Source organism: Macaca thibetana, chromosome 1, assembly GCF_024542745.1.
Source record: "Macaca thibetana thibetana isolate TM-01 chromosome 1, ASM2454274v1, whole genome shotgun sequence".
Lineage (NCBI taxonomy): Eukaryota > Metazoa > Chordata > Mammalia > Primates > Cercopithecidae > Macaca > Macaca thibetana.
In genome coordinates, this window is record NC_065578.1 from 24501255 (window position 1) to 24521909 (window position 20655).

The 20655-nt window shown below is 53.1% G+C and overlaps 2 protein-coding genes across 3 annotated transcripts in view; one reads left to right on the top strand and one right to left on the bottom strand.

Annotated features, from left to right (window-relative positions):
- SYF2 (SYF2 pre-mRNA splicing factor) overlaps positions 1–20655 on the bottom strand; it is a 466254-nt gene that overhangs the window by 359708 nt on the left and 85891 nt on the right. The window contains exon 1 of one of the 2 annotated variants that reach the window (XM_050792736.1): positions 18676–18679. The exons of the other annotated variant lie outside the window; for it this stretch is intronic. The gene's annotated coding sequence lies outside the window, so the exon portion shown is untranslated. Of the gene's footprint in view, positions 1–18675; positions 18680–20655 lie in introns of those variants that run through there. 2 annotated transcript variants of the gene reach the window in all.
- MAN1C1 (mannosidase alpha class 1C member 1) overlaps positions 1–20655 on the top strand; it is a 179277-nt gene that overhangs the window by 32725 nt on the left and 125897 nt on the right. The gene's annotated exons all lie outside the window — the stretch shown is intronic.

The window sequence follows — 20655 nt, forward strand, 5'->3', positions numbered from 1 at the left end:
CAAGCAGTTCCCCTGCCTCAACTCCTCGAGTATTTGGGATTACAGGTGCGTGCCACCATACCTGGCTAATTTTTGTATTTTTAATAGAGAAAGGGTTTCGCCATGTTGGCCAGACTGGTCTGGAACTCCTGGCCTCAAGTGATCCATCTGCCCCAGCCTCCCAGAAGTGCTGGGATTACGGGTGTGAGCCACCGCGCCCGGCCTGGCCTTGTTGCTTTTAGTGCGGAAAACTCGAGGGTGCTCCGTCTTGTCTGTGGTTGTACTGGCTCCCGAGAAGACCTTCAGCCACTGGCCTGGCTGAGTTGCCAAAGTCAGGGGAGGGGGCGGTGCACAGACCCAGCTTCTGACTCTCAAAGCAGGGGCTGTACATTCTGGACATCCCATGTCCACAGCTCTGCACCCCTGACTGGGCCGTGTGGGTCTCCGCTGACTGTGGGTCATGCAGCAGGTCATTTCTGCCAAAAGACAGTGTCCTTCTTGCTTTTATAAATCAGGTCCTTAACATTGTTTCTTACCCAGTGTTTATTTCTCTGGCTCTCAAGGGATTAATCTAGAGGCATCTGGCTCATGGCTGGGCTGTGACCTTATTGAATGTGTGTAAATTTGACCAAGAGCTGAGGGAATCGTACCAGCAACTCCGTAGGGGATGCAGAACCTTTTATTACCAAATACGGTGTCCAGTGTCTGCTCTTCTGAGGCTGCAGCGGGTGGCCACTGCTCCAGTGTACTTCCACATAACTGTTGCTTCTGAGGTGGTTCTGAGATTATTTGGGGGCCTGTTTGTGGAGCTCATGACCCCCTGCAGAGAGAGCAGGTCCAGGTATGGCCTGCTTGACTCTGTGGCCTCTCCATAGCCTAACCAAATCTCTCCAGCAAGGGACGGGGCTTTTAACAATAGTAAATTCTGTTTGGGATAATAGAGAACTTGGCTTTGACATAGTATGTTCTCATTCTTTCTTTCTGCCGTTTTAGACACCAATAAATCTACCAGACTTGGATGTATAAATGGCTGTTAGGAGAGCTGGCTGCCCCCTTTCGCTCTTGGCTTGTGCAAGTAAATATCAATTTAGTCCTTACAGAAGGAGAATAAAGGAGACTTGGTTGTCTCCCTAATCCACAAACCCTGTAATTCTCACCTGGAAAATCTAGCTCTCCTATTTCAAGTCAGTTTTAATAGCAAAGGCTAAAGGGAGGCTTTATTGCTCTTATCCAGGCTTATTTTTAAACTTATTTTTTTACTTATTCATTCAGTAAATAAGAACTCCTCTAAGGAAAGCTGGAGGGGGGTGGCTTAGGAGAAGGGGAGAAGGTGAGTGAATGGAAGCTTGGTCGGAGAGATTCCCACTGGGTGGACACTCACAATAGGGGCTGCTCACCAACTGAGCAGGCGTTCTGGAAATCAGCAGATCCCAAGGACCAGGACGGCTGCTGCCAAATTCTTGAGCACCAGTGGAGAATCCTCTGCCACCCTTTCTTCTGTCCCAGAGGAGAAGCGGGCAGACTGGCCCTGGCTGGAGACTCCTGACAGTGACCAGGCTCAGCTGGCCAGAAAGACAGACTGCCCTGACTGACGGGCAGGAAGGCCCTGGTTGGTCCCAGCCTGCGCTGGCCTTGCACAGCTCTTCAGCTGTCCTGTAAGCCTCTCTCGAGCTCACTGCCTTGTTGCTGGCGCCTGGGCTGCTCATTGCCCTGCAAGTGGTATGAGTGGGATGGATTCCTGTTCCCATTCTGCCCTGGTCGTGTGTGACAGGCAGGAAGGAAGGAGCAGCCCAGCACTGTGGTCCGAGTCTCATCAAAGAAGTATCCAGCCTTTCCTTTGTCAGAGGGGCCGTGACCCAAGGTGAAAATCCTTTTCTTAGAGGAAAACACTGTCTGCAGGGAGAGACCAGTGCTGCCTCCCTCTGCCCTTGCACGGAGCAGGTATTCAGAATTAACATGCTTATTCTGTAACCACACATGGGTCCTTCTGGCCTGTTCAAAGGTGTTGTAATCCCCACCCTGGCTATGACCTGAGATTAAATGTCAGAAAGAAAATAAGATGTTCCCCACGGGAAAGATCTGTGTATTGGGGGTTATATCAGGGTGATTTCAGGTGTTTCCTCAGACTGATAGGTTGTAAGGTTTAGAAAAGCAACTAAGTCCTGCTCCATGTAGGGTGTTAGCAACATGTTCCCACGTTGCTATAACGGGTGCTTGTGAAGGAGGAGAGAAGGCCCTGCTGCCTGCCTGCCAGGGCCAGAGATTGGCCTGAGCAGGAATTGTGGAGTAGTTTGGGAACCCAGTGGGCCTGTCCTGCTGCCCAGCAATGGCCACTCGAAGCCAAGCACTTGATCTTTCTGACTGGCCTCTTCATAGCAGCTACTGACTTCTGAAAGTCTGACCCCAAGGCCTCCAGGCACTTCCCGAGGACATGTGTGGACGCTCTTGTCCTGGGGTCTAAGCTGAGGAGCCTTCCTGCTGCTGCATGTCAGGCCCTGAAGGCCTGTGTCACTCCCAGAAGAGGCCTCCCTGACCAGAGGTCCAGGAAGCAGGAGGGACTCCTGTGCAGGACAGCTGCTGCCTTCCTGGTTGCTGTTGGGAAACAAATGGCTTCTCCAAGTAGCGCTGGAACTCTTGCAAGGATCACTCACACCAAGGAGTCTGCTCAGTGTGGCAGTGTCGCTCTCCCGGGAAGTGAGACACTGCAAATGTGTTCTCAAGTTCTGTTCCAGCTGGTGCCAGCCCTTCCCACCCCACGGGCTGGAGGCCCCCAGCACCCACTCAGGCATGGGGCCAAGTTGCTGGCAGCCCTTGGTGCATGGCTGGTTAGCAGAGACCAGAGCCTTCTGCCTGCCTGAAGCCATGTCATCTTTTCGGTGGGTCTTGGCATTGGCATGAGGTTGCTTCCTCCTGAAGCAGAGTGTGGGTGCCCTCCCACCAACATGCAGGATCAATGGTGGGCCTGGAGCAAAAGTTACTCAACCTCTGCCTCAATGTCCTTTTCTGTACAATGGGTGACAGTGGGATCACCCTCGGGGTTGCAGTGCTCAGCAGAGTGCCTGGCACGTAGGAGGTGTTTAATCAATGTCGGCTTTATTGTGATCACAGCTCACTGGAGCCTCAACCTCCCAGGCTCAAGCGATCCTTCCACCTCAGCCTTCAGAGTAGCTGGGACTACAGGCATGCACCGCCCTGCCTGGCTACTTTTTTGGTATTTTTTGTAGAGATGAGGTCTCACCATGTTGCCCAGGCTGGTCTTGAACTGCTGGCCTCAGGAATTCAAGAGATCTGTTCATCTTGACCTCCCAAAGTGCTGGGATTATAGGTGAGAGCCACCACATCTGGCCTGTTTTGTTTTGTTTTTGTTTTTTGAAACAAGGTCTCACTGTTGCCCAGGCAGCAGTGCAGTGGCACAATCTAAGCTCACTGCAGTCTTGCCCTCCTGGGCTCAAATCCATCCTCCCACCTCAGCTTCTCAAGTATCTGGGACTACGGGCACATGCCACCATGCCAGGCTAATTTATTAGTTTTTGTAGAGGTGGGGTTTCACTAAGTTGCCCAGGCTGGTCTCAAACTTCTGGGCTCAAGCGATCCTTCTGCCTCAGCCACCCGGAGTGCTGGGATTACAGGTGTGAGCCACCATGCACAGCTGTCACTCCTCTGTTGAAACCCCCAACCATTTCCCAATACTGCTGGTACCTTATTATGGGCCCTTATAGGAAACCATCTTTTTGTGTTGTGCTGTGACAACTCATGTGGCCCTAAGTCAAGTTAGGTGTCTTGTCATCCCACCCTGGAGGAGGACCTCTGGCTTCTCAGGTGGGGTGCTCCACGGATTCCCTGACCTTTCTGAATGCTCTCGGACATAGTAGGTATCAGTGTCCAGGGCTGAGGGGCCACATCACAGAGGCCGTTGGTTGTAAGAGCTGCTTTCCCCAGAACTAAGCTGCTGTGGTTTGGCCTTGGCTCCCCACAAGTCTGGCTTCTGCAGGAAGTTTGCTGAGTAGCCCAGCTCTTCCCTAGAGGGCAGGGGATCAGGCATGTTTGGGAGGGCAGAGCAGGGCCAGGTGGGGGTGGGGAGCAGCACGCTCCGAAACTTGCCATCTACTCCAGTTCTCAACTGGGCTACTTTTGCTCCCCCATGGGAGTCGAAGGTCAGTTTCTCGAGACGTTTTTGGCTGCTACACTGGGGATGCTATTGGCATCTCGTGGATAGGGGTCAGGGAAGCTGATAACCATCAGACAGCACCCAGGACAGCCCCCACAGCAAAGAATTATCTGGCCCAGCAGGTCAGCAGTGCCGGGACAGGGAAACCCTGACCTATTCCTGGCTGCACAGTGAGACAAGTTTGGGAACTCCCAGGGTTGTAGAAGCAGTATCACCCAGATGGGTCAGCCTGAGCCCTTCATCCCTTCATCCCCCAATCCAAGAACCTAGAGTCACTTATCCTTGCTGATGTGCTGTGTAATTATAGACAAATTCCTTGCCCCCACCAGATCCTTGGCTTTCGTTTCTTAGACACAGCGGTCCTAGGGTTGCCTTCCAGATGAAGTTTATCAAAGACTTGAAGTCTTGTGTATGTGGTCTTAGAGGACCCTAGGCTGTTATAGCGATCCATGAGGCATCTGACCCCTTCCAAAGGGTAAGGCTTTGTAAAAGGAAAGCAGTTCTGACTTTTACTTTGGGGTGGGGAGACTGCTGAGCAGCTGCTGCTGCTGAGTGAGATCCAGGCCCCTAGTGGAGGAAACTGTCCCACACCAAGTGGGTGCTCACCCCCAAGCCTGCCAGGTCCCAGGACTTAGCTGTTGCCGAAGCAGCTTTTCTCTTCTCCAAATAACTGTCCTTTCTTTTTGCTTAGCAGGCTTTTACTTTAATCTGTGTGTGGCTGCACCAGAAAGGCTGACTTTATGGCAGATGCTATGGAACATAATCTGCTCACGTTTAGGCTGTAAATTTTCTTTTCTTTTCTTTTTTCTTTTTTTTTCCTGAGATGCAGTCTTGTGCTGTCGCCAGGCTGGAGTGCAGTGGTGCAATCTCCACTCACTGCAACCTCCGTCTCCTGGGTTCAAGCCATTCTCCTGCCTCAGCCTCCTGAGTAGCTGGGACTACAGGCGCCCGCCACCACGCCCGGCTAATTTTTGTATTTTTAGTAGAGACAGGGTTTCACCATGTTGGCTGGGATGGTCTCGATTTCCTGACCTCATGATCTGCCCACCTCAGCCTCCCAAAGTGCTGGGATTACAGGCGTGAGCCACGCGCACAGCCTAGGCTGTAAATTTTCCATGGTTCCAAAGTGCTGTGGAGTTCACTGGAACACATGCTGTCCTCTGATAATTGAAGTGGCTTAAAACAAAACAAGTCTTGATTGGTTTGAAACAAACCATCTTGTGTGCTTGTGCTTTTTTAAAACAAAAGCAAAACTGAGACCCTATGTCCAGTTGAGAGCTTCAGCCTCCTTCAACCCCAGAGATCCGGACTAAGTAAGGAATTTATTTACCGTGTGATCTTGGGCAAGTCCTTTCAACTTCTCCAGGTCTGAGTTGCAACTACAAAATGTGGGGATAAGACTCGATCTCCAAGCTCTCTTGCTGCAGCCTCTCACTCAGCTCCTGGAGTCCGTGGCTCTCAGGGAGGGAACCTGCTGTCCAACACTGCTCTTCCAGGGTTACAGTGTCCCTTCTGCAAGGCGAGGGCGAGCTGAAGAAATGAGCCCCCCTTCTTGCCTCTGTAGTTATGATTCTCAGATGCTCTCAAAATACCAAATAGCTAGTTTAGTTACAGGGAACTGGTGGACACTTGTAGTTTAAATCTCTTTTCTCGGCTTCAAGGGAGTGAGCTGAGTTTGACAAGCACAAATGGAAAACTGTTCTTGGGTTCTTTCCTCTGGCCTTTGGGGATAGTGGATGATCGATGTCTGGGCAGAGTGGAGCTGGTTAGAAGGCAGGCTCTTCCTCCGACATCCTTTCCAACTCCTGCTTTCTGTCCTTGTGTCTCTTATCGGCCTCTGATTAGGGGTACTGACTTGCAAGTCTATTGGATGAAATTCTTCCTTTTTTCCTCCGGAAAAAGATGCCAGTTTTTCCTCAGGGACTTGTTCTCGGGGTTAACAGGAGAGTGGAAAGAAATTCACTTTTGCCCCAAAACCTCCATTTCTCTTGTTGCAGTTTGCTTTAAAGAAGAAAAGTCTTGTCCTTGAGCCTGACAGTGTGGAATAACTCCCCCAGGGCTGTGGGTGGGGGAGAGGGTGAAGGCCCTGGACTGGGGGTGCTCAGGAGCTGAGTGAGGGAATGGGTAGAGGCCCTCGACTAGGGGTGCTCAGGAGCTGAGTGAGGGAATGGGTAGAGGCCCTGGACTGGGGGTGCTCAGGAGCTGAGTGAGGGAATGGGTAGAGGCCCTGGACTGGGGGTGCTCAGGAGCTGAGTGAGGGAATGGGTAGAGGCCCTCGACTAGGGGTGCTCAGGAGCTGAGTGAGGGAATGGGTAGAGGCCCTGGACTAGGGGTGCTCAGGAGCTGAATGAGGGAGTGGGTAGAGGCCCTGGACTGGGGGTGCTCAGGAGCTGCCAGTGAGGGAGTAGGTAGAGGCCCTGGACTGGGGGTGCTCAGGAGCTGCCAGTGAGGGAGTGGGTAGAGGCCCTGGACTGGGGGTGCTCAGGAGCTGAGTGAGGGAGTGGGTAGAGGCCCTGGACTGGGGGTGCTCAGGAGCTGAGTGAGGGAGTGGGTAGAGGCCCTGGACTGGGGGTGCTCAGGAGCTGCCAGTGAGGGAGTGGGTAGAGGAACTGGACTGGGGGTGCTCAGGAGCTGCCAGTGAGGGAGTGGGTAGAGGCCCTGGACTGGGGGTGCTCAGGAGCTGCCAGTGAGGGAGTGGGTAGAGGCCCTGGACTGGGGGTGCTCAGGAGCTGCCAGTGAGGGAGTGGGTAGAGGCCCTGGACTGGGGGTGCTCAGGAGCTGCCAGTGAGGGAGTGGGTAGAGGCCCTGGACTGGGGGTGCTCAGGAGCTGCCAGTGAGGGAGTGGGTAGAGGCCCTGGACTGGGGGTGCTCAGGAGCTGCCAGTGAGGGAGTGGGTAGAGGCCCTGGACTGGGGGTGCTCAGGAGCTGAGTGAGGGAGTGGGTAGAGGCCCTGGACTGGGGGTGCTCAGGAGCTGAGTGAGGGAGTGGGTAGAGGAACTGGACTGGGGGTGCTCAGGAGCTGAGTGAGGGAGTGGGTAGAGGCCCTGGACTGGGGGTGCTCAGGAGCTGAGTGAGGGAGTGGGTAGAGGCCCTGGACTGGGGGTGCTCAGGAGCTGAGTGAGGGAGTGGGTAGAGGAACTGGACTGGGGGTGCTCAGGAGCTGAGTGAGGGAGTGGGTAGAGGCCCTGGACTGGGGTGCTCAGGAGCTGAGTGAGGGAGTGGGTAGAGGCCCTGGACTGGGGGTGCTCAGGAGCTGCCAGTGAGGGAATGGGTAGAGGCCCTGGACTGGGGGTGCTCAGGAGCTGAGTGAGGGAGTGGGTAGAGGAACTGGGCTGGGGGTGCTCAGGAGCTGAGTGAGGGAGTGGGTAGAGGAACTGGACTGGGGGTGCTCAGGAGCTGAGTGAGGGAGTGGGTAGAGGCCCTGGACTGGGGGTGCTCAGGAGCTGCCAGTGAGGGAGTGGGTAGAGGCCCTGGACTGGGGGTGCTCAGGAGCTGCCAGTGAGGGAGTGGGTAGAGGCCCTGGACTGGGGGTGCTCAGGAGCTGCCAGTGAGGGAGTGGGTAGAGGCCCTGGACTGGGGGTGCTCAGGAGCTGCCAGTGAGGGAGTGGGTAGAGGCCCTGGACTGGGGGTGCTCAGGAGCTGAGTGAGGGAGTGGGTAGAGGCCCTGGACTGGGGGTGCTCAGGAGCTGAGTGAGGGAGTGGGTAGAGGAACTGGACTGGGGGTGCTCAGGAGCTGAGTGAGGGAGTGGGTAGAGGAACTGGACTGGGGGTGCTCAGGAGCTGAGTGAGGGAGTGGGTAGAGGAACTGGACTGGGGGTGCTCAGGAGCTGAGTGAGGGAGTGGGTAGAGGCCCTGGACTGGGGGTGCTCAGGAGCTGCCAGTGAGGGAGTAGGTAGAGGCCCTGGACTGGGGGTGCTCAGGAGCTGCCAGTGAGGGAGTGGGTAGAGGCCCTGGACTGGGGGTGCTCAGGAGCTGCCAGTGAGGGAGTGGGTAGAGGCCCTGGACTGGGGGTGCTCAGGAGCTGAGTGAGGGAGTGGGTAGAGGCCCTGGACTGCGGGTGCTCAGGAGCTGAGTGAGGGAGTGGGTAGAGGCCCTGGACTGGGGGTGCTCAGGAGCTGAGTGAGGGAGTGGGTAGAGGCCCTGGACTGGGGGTGCTCAGGAGCTGCCAGTGAGGGAATGGGTAGAGGCCCTGGACTGGGGGTGCTCAGGAGCTGCCAGTGAGGGAATGGGTAGAGGCCCTGGACTGGGGGTGCTCAGGAGCTGAGTGAGGGAGTGGGTAGAGGCCCTGGACTGGGGGTGCTCAGGAGCTGAGTGAGGGAGTGGGTAGAGGCCCTGGACTGGGGGTGCTCAGGAGCTGCCAGTGAGGGAATGGGTAGAGGCCCTGGACTGGGGGTGCTCAGGAGCTGAGTGAGGGAGTGGGGTAGAGGAACTGGACTGGGGGTGCTCAGGAGCTGAGTGAGGGAGTGGGTAGAGGAACTGGACTGGGGGTGCTCAGGAGCTGAGTGAGGGAGTGGGTAGAGGCCCTGGACTGGGGGTGCTCAGGAGCTGCCAGTGAGGGAGTAGGTAGAGGCCCTGGACTGGGGGTGCTCAGGAGCTGCCAGTGAGGGAGTGGGTAGAGGCCCTGGACTGGGGGTGCTCAGGAGCTGCCAGTGAGGGAGTGGGTAGAGGCCCTGGACTGGGGGTGCTCAGGAGCTGAGTGAGGGAGTGGGTAGAGGCCCTGGACTGGGGGTGCTCAGGAGCTGAGTGAGGGAGTGTGTAGAGGCCCTGGACTGGGGGTGCTCAGGAGCTGAGTGAGGGAGTGGGTAGAGGCCCTGGACTGGGGGTGCTCAGGAGCTGAGTGAGGGAGTGGGTAGAGGCCCTGGACTGGGGGTGCTCAGGAGCTGCCAGTGAGGGAATGGGTAGAGGCCCTGGACTGGGGGTGCTCAGGAGCTGAGTGAGGGAGTGGGTAGAGGCCCTGGACTGGGGGTGCTCAGGAGCTGAGTGAGGGAGTGGGTAGAGGCCCTGGACTGGGGGTGCTCAGGAGCTGCCAGTGAGGGAATGGGTAGAGGCCCTGGACTGGGGGTGCTCAGGAGCTGAGTGAGGGAGTGGGTAGAGGAACTGGACTGGGGGTGCTCAGGAGCTGAGTGAGGGAGTGGGTAGAGGCCCTGGACTGGGGGTGCTCAGGAGCTGAGTGAGGGAGTGGGTAGAGGCCCTGGACTGGGGGTGCTCAGGAGCTGCCAGTGAGGGAGTAGGTAGAGGCCCTGGACTGGGGGTGCTCAGGAGCTGCCAGTGAGGGAGTGGGTAGAGGCCCTGGACTGGGGGTGCTCAGGAGCTGCCAGTGAGGGAGTGGGTAGAGGCCCTGGACTGGGGGTGCTCAGGAGCTGAGTGAGGGAGTGGGTAGAGGCCCTGGACTGGGGGTGCTCAGGAGCTGCCAGTGAGGGAGTAGGTAGAGGCCCTGGACTGGGGGTGCTCAGGAGCTGCCAGTGAGGGAGTGGGTAGAGGCCCTGGACTGGGGGTGCTCAGGAGCTGCCAGTGAGGGAGTGGGTAGAGGCCCTGGACTGGGGGTGCTCAGGAGCTGAGTGAGGGAGTGGGTAGAGGCCCTGGACTGAGGAGCTGAGTGAGGGAGTGGGTAGAGGCCCTGGACTGGGGGTGCTCAGGAGCTGAGTGAGGGAGTGGGTAGAGGCCCTGGACTGGGGGTGCTCAGGAGCTGCCAGTGAGGGAATGGGTAGAGGCCCTGGACTGGGGGTGCTCAGGAGCTGCCAGTGAGGGAATGGGTAGAGGCCCTGGACTGGGGGTGCTCAGGAGCTGAGTGAGGGAGTGGGTAGAGGCCCTGGACTGGGGGTGCTCAGGAGCTGAGTGAGGGAGTGGGTAGAGGCCCTGGACTGGGGGTGCTCAGGAGCTGCCAGTGAGGGAATGGGTAGAGGCCCTGGACTGGGGGTGCTCAGGAGCTGAGTGAGGGAGTGGGTAGAGGAACTGGACTGGGGGTGCTCAGGAGCTGAGTGAGGGAGTGGGTAGAGGAACTGGACTGGGGGTGCTCAGGAGCTGAGTGAGGGAGTGGGTAGAGGCCCTGGACTGGGGGTGCTCAGGAGCTGCCAGTGAGGGAGTAGGTAGAGGCCCTGGACTGGGGGTGCTCAGGAGCTGCCAGTGAGGGAGTGGGTAGAGGCCCTGGACTGGGGGTGCTCAGGAGCTGCCAGTGAGGGAGTGGGTAGAGGCCCTGGACTGGGGGTGCTCAGGAGCTGAGTGAGGGAGTGGGTAGAGGCCCTGGACTGGGGGTGCTCAGGAGCTGAGTGAGGGAGTGTGTAGAGGCCCTGGACTGGGGGTGCTCAGGAGCTGAGTGAGGGAGTGGGTAGAGGCCCTGGACTGGGGGTGCTCAGGAGCTGAGTGAGGGAGTGGGTAGAGGCCCTGGACTGGGGGTGCTCAGGAGCTGCCAGTGAGGGAATGGGTAGAGGCCCTGGACTGGGGGTGCTCAGGAGCTGAGTGAGGGAGTGGGTAGAGGCCCTGGACTGGGGGTGCTCAGGAGCTGAGTGAGGGAGTGGGTAGAGGCCCTGGACTGGGGGTGCTCAGGAGCTGCCAGTGAGGGAATGGGTAGAGGCCCTGGACTGGGGGTGCTCAGGAGCTGAGTGAGGGAGTGGGTAGAGGAACTGGACTGGGGGTGCTCAGGAGCTGAGTGAGGGAGTGGGTAGAGGGCCCTGGACTGGGGGTGCTCAGGAGCTGAGTGAGGGAGTGGGTAGAGGCCCTGGACTGGGGGTGCTCAGGAGCTGCCAGTGAGGGAGTAGGTAGAGGCCCTGGACTGGGGGTGCTCAGGAGCTGCCAGTGAGGGAGTGGGTAGAGGCCCTGGACTGGGGGTGCTCAGGAGCTGCCAGTGAGGGAGTGGGTAGAGGCCCTGGACTGGGGGTGCTCAGGAGCTGAGTGAGGGAGTGGGTAGAGGCCCTGGACTGGGGGTGCTCAGGAGCTGCCAGTGAGGGAGTAGGTAGAGGCCCTGGACTGGGGGTGCTCAGGAGCTGCCAGTGAGGGAGTGGGTAGAGGCCCTGGACTGGGGGTGCTCAGGAGCTGCCAGTGAGGGAGTGGGTAGAGGCCCTGGACTGGGGGTGCTCAGGAGCTGAATGAGGGAGTGGGTAGAGGCCCTGGACTGGGGGTGCTCAGGAGCTGAGTGAGGGAGTGGGTAGAGGCCCTGGACTGGGGGTGCTCAGGAGCTGCCAGTGAGGGAGTAGGTAGAGGCCCTGGACTGGGGGTGCTCAGGAGCTGAGTGAGGGAGTGGGTAGAGGCCCTGGACTGGGGGTGCTCAGGAGCTGAGTGAGGGAGTGGGTAGAGGCCCTGGATTCAGGATGCTCAGGAGCTGCCTGTTTTTGGGAGGGCCCCAAATGGACTAGCAGAGTCCAAAGCTGATGTGGGTCTTGGGTTGGGATTATCAGTGTTTTTTTTTTTTTTTTTTTTTTTTTTTTTTGAGACAGAGAATCACTGTCACCCAGGCTGGAGTGCAGTGGTGCAATCTCAGCTCACTGCAACCTCTGCCTCCCAGGTTCAAGCCATTCTCCTGCCTCAGCCTCCCAAGTAGCTGGGATTATAGGCATATACCACCACGCCCAGCTAATTTTTTTATTTTTAATAGAGATGGAGTTTCACCATGTTGGGCAGCCCAGTCTCAAACTCCTGACCTCAAGTGATCTGCCCACCTTGGCCTCCCAAAGTGCTGGGATGACAGGCACAAGTCACCACACTGGGCCTATCATGTACTTTTTAAAAAAAATTTTTTTTATTATACTTTAAGTTCTAGGGTACATGTGCACAACGTGCAGGTTTGTTACATATGTATACATGTGCCATGTTGGTGTGCTGCACCCATTAACTCGTCATTTACATTAGGTATATCTCCTAATGCTATCCCTCCGCCCTCCCCCCTCCCCACAATAGGCCCCGGTGTGTGATGTTCCCCTTCCTGTGTCCAAGTGATTTCATTGTTCAATTCCCACCTATGAGTGAGAACATGCAGTGTTTGGTTTTCTGTTCTTGTGATAGTTTGCTGAGAATGATGGTTTCCAGCTGCATCCATGTCCCTACAAAGGACACGAACTCATCCTTTTTTATGGCTGCATAGTATTCCATGGTGTATATGTGCCACATTTTCTTAATCCAGTCTGTCACTGATGGACATTTGGGTTGATTCCAAGTCTTTGCTATTGTGAATAGTGCTGCAATAAACATACGTGTGCATGTATCACGTACTTTTAAAGACATCGTTTCATAATATGGCTGCGGAGACATTTGGCACCTGCACTGGGCGGCTGAGTTGCCTGCTTTGATAGTGCTTTGCCCAGGTGTTCGCTGAAATACTTTCTTCAGTGTTACAGGGTCAGCTTCATGTTTGGATAAATAAGCCTGAGTGTTGAATTCCTTCCAGGGTCTCTACCGTCTGCGGTTAATCTTCTGTGTGTCTTTCTGCTATACGTGAGGCAGTGCTTAAGCCTGCTTAATTGCAGTGGTTCAGTTGAAAGTGCTGTTAGAAGTATAAATTAAAGGAGAAGACACTTGTTGGGTGCTGCCCAAGCTGGCATCTTGCTGTCCATTTAGGTTTGCTATTCAGGGAGGAGTCAAGGAGGGGAGAGAGATGGAGAGAGATGGAAAGATAGACCAACCTTGGGTCTTAACCAAGCAGGAGAAAGGTCTCCTCCCTGGGGTCCAATTGGAAAACCCCAGGCCCTCAGCCTCCTAAGGAGAGCCTGCCACAGCCATGCTTACCATTACCGAGGGCACAGTTCTGGGTCCTGAAAACCCTTTTCTAGGAGTAAAGGAACTTTCAGACTGAGCCGACTGCCCTCCCCCATGCCTTTCTCAGTGCCTCTTCTCCAGAGGCTGGGGAGAAGGAGGGGCAAGGGTTATCAGGCCAGCCTGGCCCGGGTGCAGCTGGGTGGGGGTGCTTGATGTAGGGGGAAAGCCATGAAGTGTGGCGCTGAGGCTTGAAGTGGTGGCACCTTCCCCTTGCAGCCAGAGGTGCCTACCTTCTAGTGAATCATCTGCACATAGAAGCAATTTATGCTCTTCATTATTCTTTAGCAAGAAATAATTTCCTACCCATTTGTCACTTTAAGACTAAGGGTTTCACACTCCCTGTGCTGAGAATATAGTAGCTTGTTGTACTTCAGTTCTATTTATGTCCCATTTGGGGCTTTGGGGGCTGCCCTTTGACAAACACAAAAAAGGAGATTGATACAGCCGGAGCCATAGACAAACAAGACGACAGGCCCTGGGAACATGGGAACCTCATGTTGTGCCCTGTTACCCATGGGGGCTTTGGCCTCAGTAAGTTATTACTGGCTAGTACCGCCTTGTATATATCATCCTCACTAGAATGAAAACACCCATGTAACTCTTAGTGAGTTGCTTGCTCTGCATTGAGGCCCCAGGGATATGAACCCCAGGCCGAGTCTGTGTGTGGACGGAAGGAAGTGAATGGACACACACAGAGCCTGACCCACCGGCTGGACTGCTGCCCACTTTCAGGGGTCACCCATCAGCATTTCCAGCCAAGGCCCTGTGGTGCTCGACACCATCTCCTTGCCTGCTGCCCTGCCCCCCGGCCTTGACCTGTCCGAAGATGAGACCAGCTTTCCTGCTCTACGGGAGCCCCTGGTCCTATGCAGGGTGGCCTAGTAGATATTAGTAATTCACAACCAAAACTCAGTGACTGCTGCAGAGGGTGGGCCTTTCCCATAAGCTGTTCACCTTCACAGTGGTCCTGGGAGACGGGTTCTCCTGAGTTCCAGGTGAGCAAGCCGAAGCTCAGAGGTATTAAGCAGTGTGCCCAGAGTTAAGTGTGCCCAGAGTTACACAGCTTGAAAGTGGCAGCACCAGGTTGTGAACCTGTAGCCAGGCTTTGAATCTAAAGTGAAGCCCTTGGTTATCCCAAACCATAGACCCTAAAGGCTAGCATGAGTGGGAGGGGACTCGAGGCTTCATGGGGAGTGAAGGCAGGTGGTCCCGGGCTTGGAATGAACCTAGTAAGGAGACAGCCTGGCTGTTCATCCAAACTTGCTGCTGCTGCTTTTTTTTCTTTTTCTTTTTTTTTAAACGAGGTCTGGCCCTATATTCCAGGCTGGAGTGCAGTGGCGCCATCTCAGCTCACTGTAACCTCTGCCTCCCAGGCTCAAACCATTCTCCCACCTCAGCCTCCCGAGTAGCTGGGACTACAGGCACATGCCACCATGCCTGACTAATTTTTTTTTTTTTTGTATTTTATGTAGAGACAGGGGTTTCACCATGTTGCCCAGGCTCATCTTGAACTTGTGAGGTCAAATGATCTGCCCTCCTCAGCCTCCCAAAGAGTTGGGATTATAGACGTGAGCCACTGCGCCCAGCCCCAAACTCACCTCTTAATATTCTGTCTCTTCTCTGAAGTTCCTCCCAGCTGCTCAGCCGATTGCCACTTATAGATATTTCCCCAGACGCCCCCAGCCTGTGCAGTTCCATCAGACTTTACACACACACACAAGCTGAGCAGGGTTGTCCTGCTTGCTTGTGCTGCCTGCAGTCTGCATTTTTCAGTCCTGGCCAGCAGCATCATCGGCGGCCCTGGTCCTGCCAGACGCCCTGCATCGTGCCTGAGCCTGCTGCCCAGAGGGGATGCATTGGGAAGAGCAGGAGGCCATTGCAGGGCTGAGGAAGGACTGGAGCTGCAAAGGCACGCACTTGCCTTGGATGTTCCCTAATCTAAGCACAGCTGCACCCAGCTGGGGCTTGGATGTGACTCGGGTTGGGGATTGGTTTGGCCTGTGGCTGAGCCAATATCCTGGGAAGCCTTCAGAGTCAGGGCTGTTTGGTTCTAGGTGGCTTGTCTCCAGGGCTGTTTCCCCACACTCCCTGGGGCTTACAGTTCTGTTTCTGGAGCAGCCTCTCTGCCCGCCACCCTCACATCAGACTTGGAAACACCTCTCACCTGGATGACCTGCAGGGAACTGCTGCTTTGGTCCTCAGACTGCAGTTTCCTACATTACATACTTCCTTATGTAAAAAGCACAGTGCTGGCTACCTCCTTCTCAAGCTGTTGCCTCCAGGAACTGAGCAGGCCTGGGATGTGGCCAGAATGTGGCTTTTAGAACCCCTAAACCTGGGGAGCTTATGGAGCCTAAAATATAATTCAAAAGAAATCTTTCTTTTTTTAATGATAAAAGTTACATGTTGTGCAAACATTGATGTGGCTTCTTTCTAGCATTTCTGATTGTGCAGTCCTGGGTGAGTCCATTGAAGCAGAATCTCCTGGACTCCAGCTTTGCCAGTGCCCAAAGCAAGGCTTGGTCTGCCTGTAGGATACACTCAGGGATGACTCCTGAGAGCCAGTTGTTACATTTTCAGAAATGTGTGCAAATTGTTAATAGCCATTCTTTATAAAAACAAATTATTTAAAATTATAGTTAAATAAATTAAAAACAAGGGTAGCCAATACTCAAAACTCATCCCTTCCTAATTGTTTTACTATATTATTTATCTGTATGCACCTGTTGTGTCTATATATAGTGAAATGTCACAGCCCACACCAAATCCACGTTCGGTGACATCATGTTGGTAGCTCTAAATCAGCCCTGGTGGGAATATTTCTGTTCGCCACAGAAATTGGCAAACACTATAAATCTGGGTTTGATTTATTGTTTTGATAATTGCTTAGACTTAGAAAAGTGGTAGAGAGAATGCTAATCAGATTAAACTTAAAAGTGTTTATATATGGTCCAGCACGGTGGTTCACGCCTATAGTCCCAGCACTTTGGGAGGCCAAGGCGGGTGGATCACCTGAGGTCAGGAGTTCGAGGCCAGCCTGACCAACATAGAGAAACCCCGTCTCTACTAAAAGTACAGAATTAGCTGGGCATGGTGGGTCATGCCCGTAATCTCAGCTACTCGGGAGGCTGAGGCAGGAGAATCGCTTGAACTTGGGAGATGCAGGTTGCAGTGAGGTGAGATTGTGCCATTGCACTCCAGCCTGGGCAACAAGAGTGAAACTCCATTTTTGAGACAGACTCTTACTCTGTCACCCAGGCTGGAGTGCTGTGGTACAGTTATGGCTCACTGCAGATTTGAACTCCTGGGCTCAAGGGGTCCTCCCACCTCAGCCTCCCAAGTAGCTGGGACCACAGGTGCATGCAACCATGCCCGGCTAATTTTTTTATTTTTGGTCGAGATGGGGTTTCACTGTGTTGCCCAGGCTGATCTCGAACTTCTGGGCTCAAGTGATCCTCCTGCCTCGGCCTCCCAAAGTGCTGGGATTGTAAGTGTGAGCCACCATGCCTGGCCAAAAGTGTGTCATTGTAAATGACAGTATTCAAAACTTACCATCCAGTTCAGCAAAGAAGTGGCTCATATCGTTGACAAACACATGAAATTCTGGGTGTTTTTTTAAATTTCAGTTTTATCTTATTTGTTAAGGTACATGAAAATATCAACCATTGCCCATGTTGGAGCTACATGCAGAGGGTTGGTTGTTAAACCGCACACTGCTGGGTGCAGCTGTGCTGCGTGGCCCATGTATTTCAACACCTGTATGCCTTTGCTCCTGGCTATTTCCTTTTACTGTCTCGCCCGAGTCCCCTTTCATTCACTGGCTCATTTATTTAACAAATAAGTATCCAGTGTGGACTATGTGCCAGGCACCAGGGACACAGCAATGAACAAGACAGACACGAAATACAAATTCTGTTCTAGTGGAGTTAGAGGAACAGTAAGCAAAATAAACATGTTAACGGCGTGGTATGCAGTTTCAAACTCTCCCCTGTTTTCCCCAGAGCACAAATGTCCCCCTCTGTGTCTTGCTCTCCCCCATCGAGGGTGAGTTCTGCCTCCATTGTGGCCGGATCTTTCAACCTCACACCGAAGGAGACAAGGCTTAGCTTGAGCACAGGGTCTGAGCAGAGATGTGTGCATAGCCGGGAACTGGAGACCGAGGCCTGGCTTTGTGGAAGACAGGCAGGAAGCAGGAAGCAGAGCCACAGTTTCATTCGAGTTCGTGAAAATGGGATGTCTCCTCCCAATGTAATGATGTGCTGAGTGTTCTCAGTGCTGTGTGTGGGGCTGAAGGGAGATCTAAGATGAAACCTTTGCACCTGCAAGGAGTTAAAAATATGTAATGAAAGAAATATCACAGGATAGTCTGCTCATTCCCTCATCCATTTGTTTTGCAAATGCAAGTCCTATTCCACATCAGGTGCTATAAGCTCTATAAACTGTAAAGCCAAATGATCTACGGTCTCTCCCCTTGAGGAATTTTTTAACTTGGGGGCAATTTATAATCCAGATTGCTGGCCAGCGAACAGTGGTCAGAATGCTCCGGAAGCCTTCCCCATCTCTCTGGAGTCATCAGGCCCTTGCAGGTAGTCAGCCTCCTCTCTCTGTTGTCCCCTCATTAGAATTGACCTTAGTTTATAATTCTGCATCTGTTTGTGTGTTTGACTGATGTCTATCTCTCTCACAAGAATGTCAGCTTCAGGAGGCAGGGACCCATGTCTGTCCTGTTCACAGGGCCTGGCTTGAGGAAATGCTCAGGAAAACCTTGTTGAATAAGCAAATGCAGGGAGGAGTGAGAGTGGAGGAGGAGATGGTGTGAGAGGCCTCACGGGTGTCCTGGAGAACGAGCCTTTGTTCTTTGACATCAGGCAAGTGAATCCAGACTCCTCAGCATTTGTCCAGGTGCAGCTAGACAACACCTCCATTGCATAGCCTTTTCATATTCCTCTATGGAGGGACCTCTAGAACAGAGCACAGCAGTTTGCATTGCAGTTTATACATGAGTCTTAACATTTCCTTGTGTCACAGTCTCCTTGCTGACCTTATAAAAACTATAAATGCTCCATCCCGGAATAATGCTCATGGCATGCACACATGTGCGCGCACACACACACACAAACACGGTTCCCTAAAGCCCATCCATACACTCCAAATCAAGAACTCTGTTTTTAAAAATGTGGTCCCATCTGGGCGTGGTGGCTCACACCTGTAATCCCAGCACTTTGGGAGGCTGAGGCAGGAGGATTGCTTGAGCCCAGCAGTTCAAGACCAGCCTGGCCAACACAGTAAGATGGTCTCTATTAAAAAATATATTTAGGCTGGATGCAGTGGCTCACACCTGTAATCCCAGCACTTTGGGAGGCCAACGTCGGGGGATCACGAGGTTAGCAGTTCAAGATCAGCCTGGCCAATATGGTTAAACCCTGTCTCTACTAAAAATACAAAAATTAGCCGGGCGTGGTGGCAGGCGCCTATAGTCCCACCTCCTCGGGAGGCTGAGGCAGAAGAATTGCTTGAACCCGTGAGGCAGAGGTTGCAGTGAGCTGAGATCGTGCCACTGCAGTCCAGCGTGGTCGACGGAGTGAGACTCCATCTTAAAAAAAAAATATATATATATATATATACACACACATACATATATATACACACACACACACACACATATATATATAAAATAAATAAATAATGTGATCTCCATAGCAGACACACCTCCTGTTCCTCTTTAGCCCCAATGTCTAGCACAGTTCTTGGCATATGGGCAGCACTTATTGTGTAATACAGTACCCCCCCGCCCCTTACCTGCAGGAGATATGTTCTAAGACCACCAGTGGATGCCTGAAACTGCAGACAGTACTGAACCTTATATATACTATGTTCTTCCTATACATATGTCGCTATAAGGTTTAATTTACAAATTAGGCACAGTAAGAGATTAACAACAATAATGGAACAATCTACTATAAGAAAAATTATGTGAATGTGGGCTCTCTTGCTCCCAAAATACTTCATTGTACTGTACGCACCTATTTTTGGACGTGTGGGTAACTGAAACTGCGGAAAGTGAAACTGCAGATATGGGGGGATTACTGTATTGGGATTACTGTGTTGGGGGTGCCGTGGGACGAATGGGGAGATGGGTATGTAAAAAGAGTGTGTGGGTTTGCCATGACCTACATAGAGCTGAACTGACAATTCCATTGAAGTCGTGAGGGAGAGGGCCCCTAGAGCAGAGTGGTAGCACTCTATACCACTGCTCTGTCCTGGCCCTGTGGGTTCTCCCCATACCCAGGAGGCCCACCAAGTCCATAAGATCATTTTCCAAATAAAAAGTTAGAACATGGTGTCTCACACATTGTCTGATAATGGGACATAATATTTGAAATTGGGCCTGTCTCACAAAACCAGGGGTTATATGAATTTAAAGGAACATGACTGAGTCCTTCCTGAGGCTGGCAGGGTTCTTCTTGGTGATTCTTTAAGCCTCCCAGAAGGGGAATGATCAGGGACTAGGCTGTATTCCCCATAGAGACTAGGTTATTCTGGGTAGAGGGGGCCAGTACGGCAGCCCATCTACCCTCCCCACTCTCTGTGGTCACCTGTGTTGGGGGACCTGAGCCTTAGTGGCACCCCTATGCTGCTCATTACCACCCCAAAAAGTAGTCAATCCTGGCTTTTAAAATGTTCAACCCTACTAGTTTTTTTTTGTTTTGGTTTGGTTTTTTTACTTTAATCCCTATTTTTCATATGAGGCATTTGGCAATGCTGATTTTTAGACACCAGAATAGTTCAAAACCATGGGGGAAAAAACCTTACAGTACTAGAATTTGCTTGAAAAACAGTTGTCAAGGAAATAGATTTTGCAAAACATTTCCTCCCAGGAGAGTGCTCACTTTCCATGTATCCCCACACTGAACATTATTCTGCCATATGATAGTGGTAGGCAAAGGTAATATAGACAGATAATTTGTCTAGCCAACATCTAATTATGAATTAAAGCCCTGGCTGGCACTTTTACAGCTCGGCAGCCAATGGTGGACAGAGTTCAAGTCGAAGTTTACAGTGCATCTGAAATGTTCTCGGACATACAGGAATGACGGAAGATTTCTTGGCCTTGGCTACAGACTGGGGAATGGGATTCTGCAAACTCTATTAGTAGACAATGGAAGTGTCTGATAGATGGAGCTGAAATTGCAAAGCATTGTTCGATAAAGGGGAAGAGTCGCTGGGCGGGGGCTGTGACTCAAGGTACTCATATAAGGAGGCACTTATCGCACGATTGGACATGCTGGCAGCCCAGACTCCAGCCAGTGCTACTTGGAGAATCCGTCACTGTTAGACATGCCAACAAATATATGTACTGCTCAGTTGAGAGCAGACCTCACAAGCGAGGCTGGTGGCTTTAATTATCACTTGTGAGAACTTAGTCAAGAAAGTGCTAGCCTGGTTAGAGTTATGGCCACCAATGCTGGCAGGTGGTTAATTATAGGCCCCTCCATTCCCACAAAGGTGCACGGCCTGTGTAGAAACAGTTTCTGACAAAGAGGCAGAGAGATGGTTGTGTCTCTTCATTATTTCCATTTGTGTTAGGATCTATTGTATTTGCAATAATCTTTAATTATAGAGGCTATTACTATGGAATGGATTATCAATGTTATTCGTTTCTGCAATGTTGCCTGGTAACGTCCCTTTGTGTCTGAGAGACACGTACGCACGTCTCTGTAGTTATGGGCCGTAGAAGTGATACCTTCCTCTCAGCCATTTGC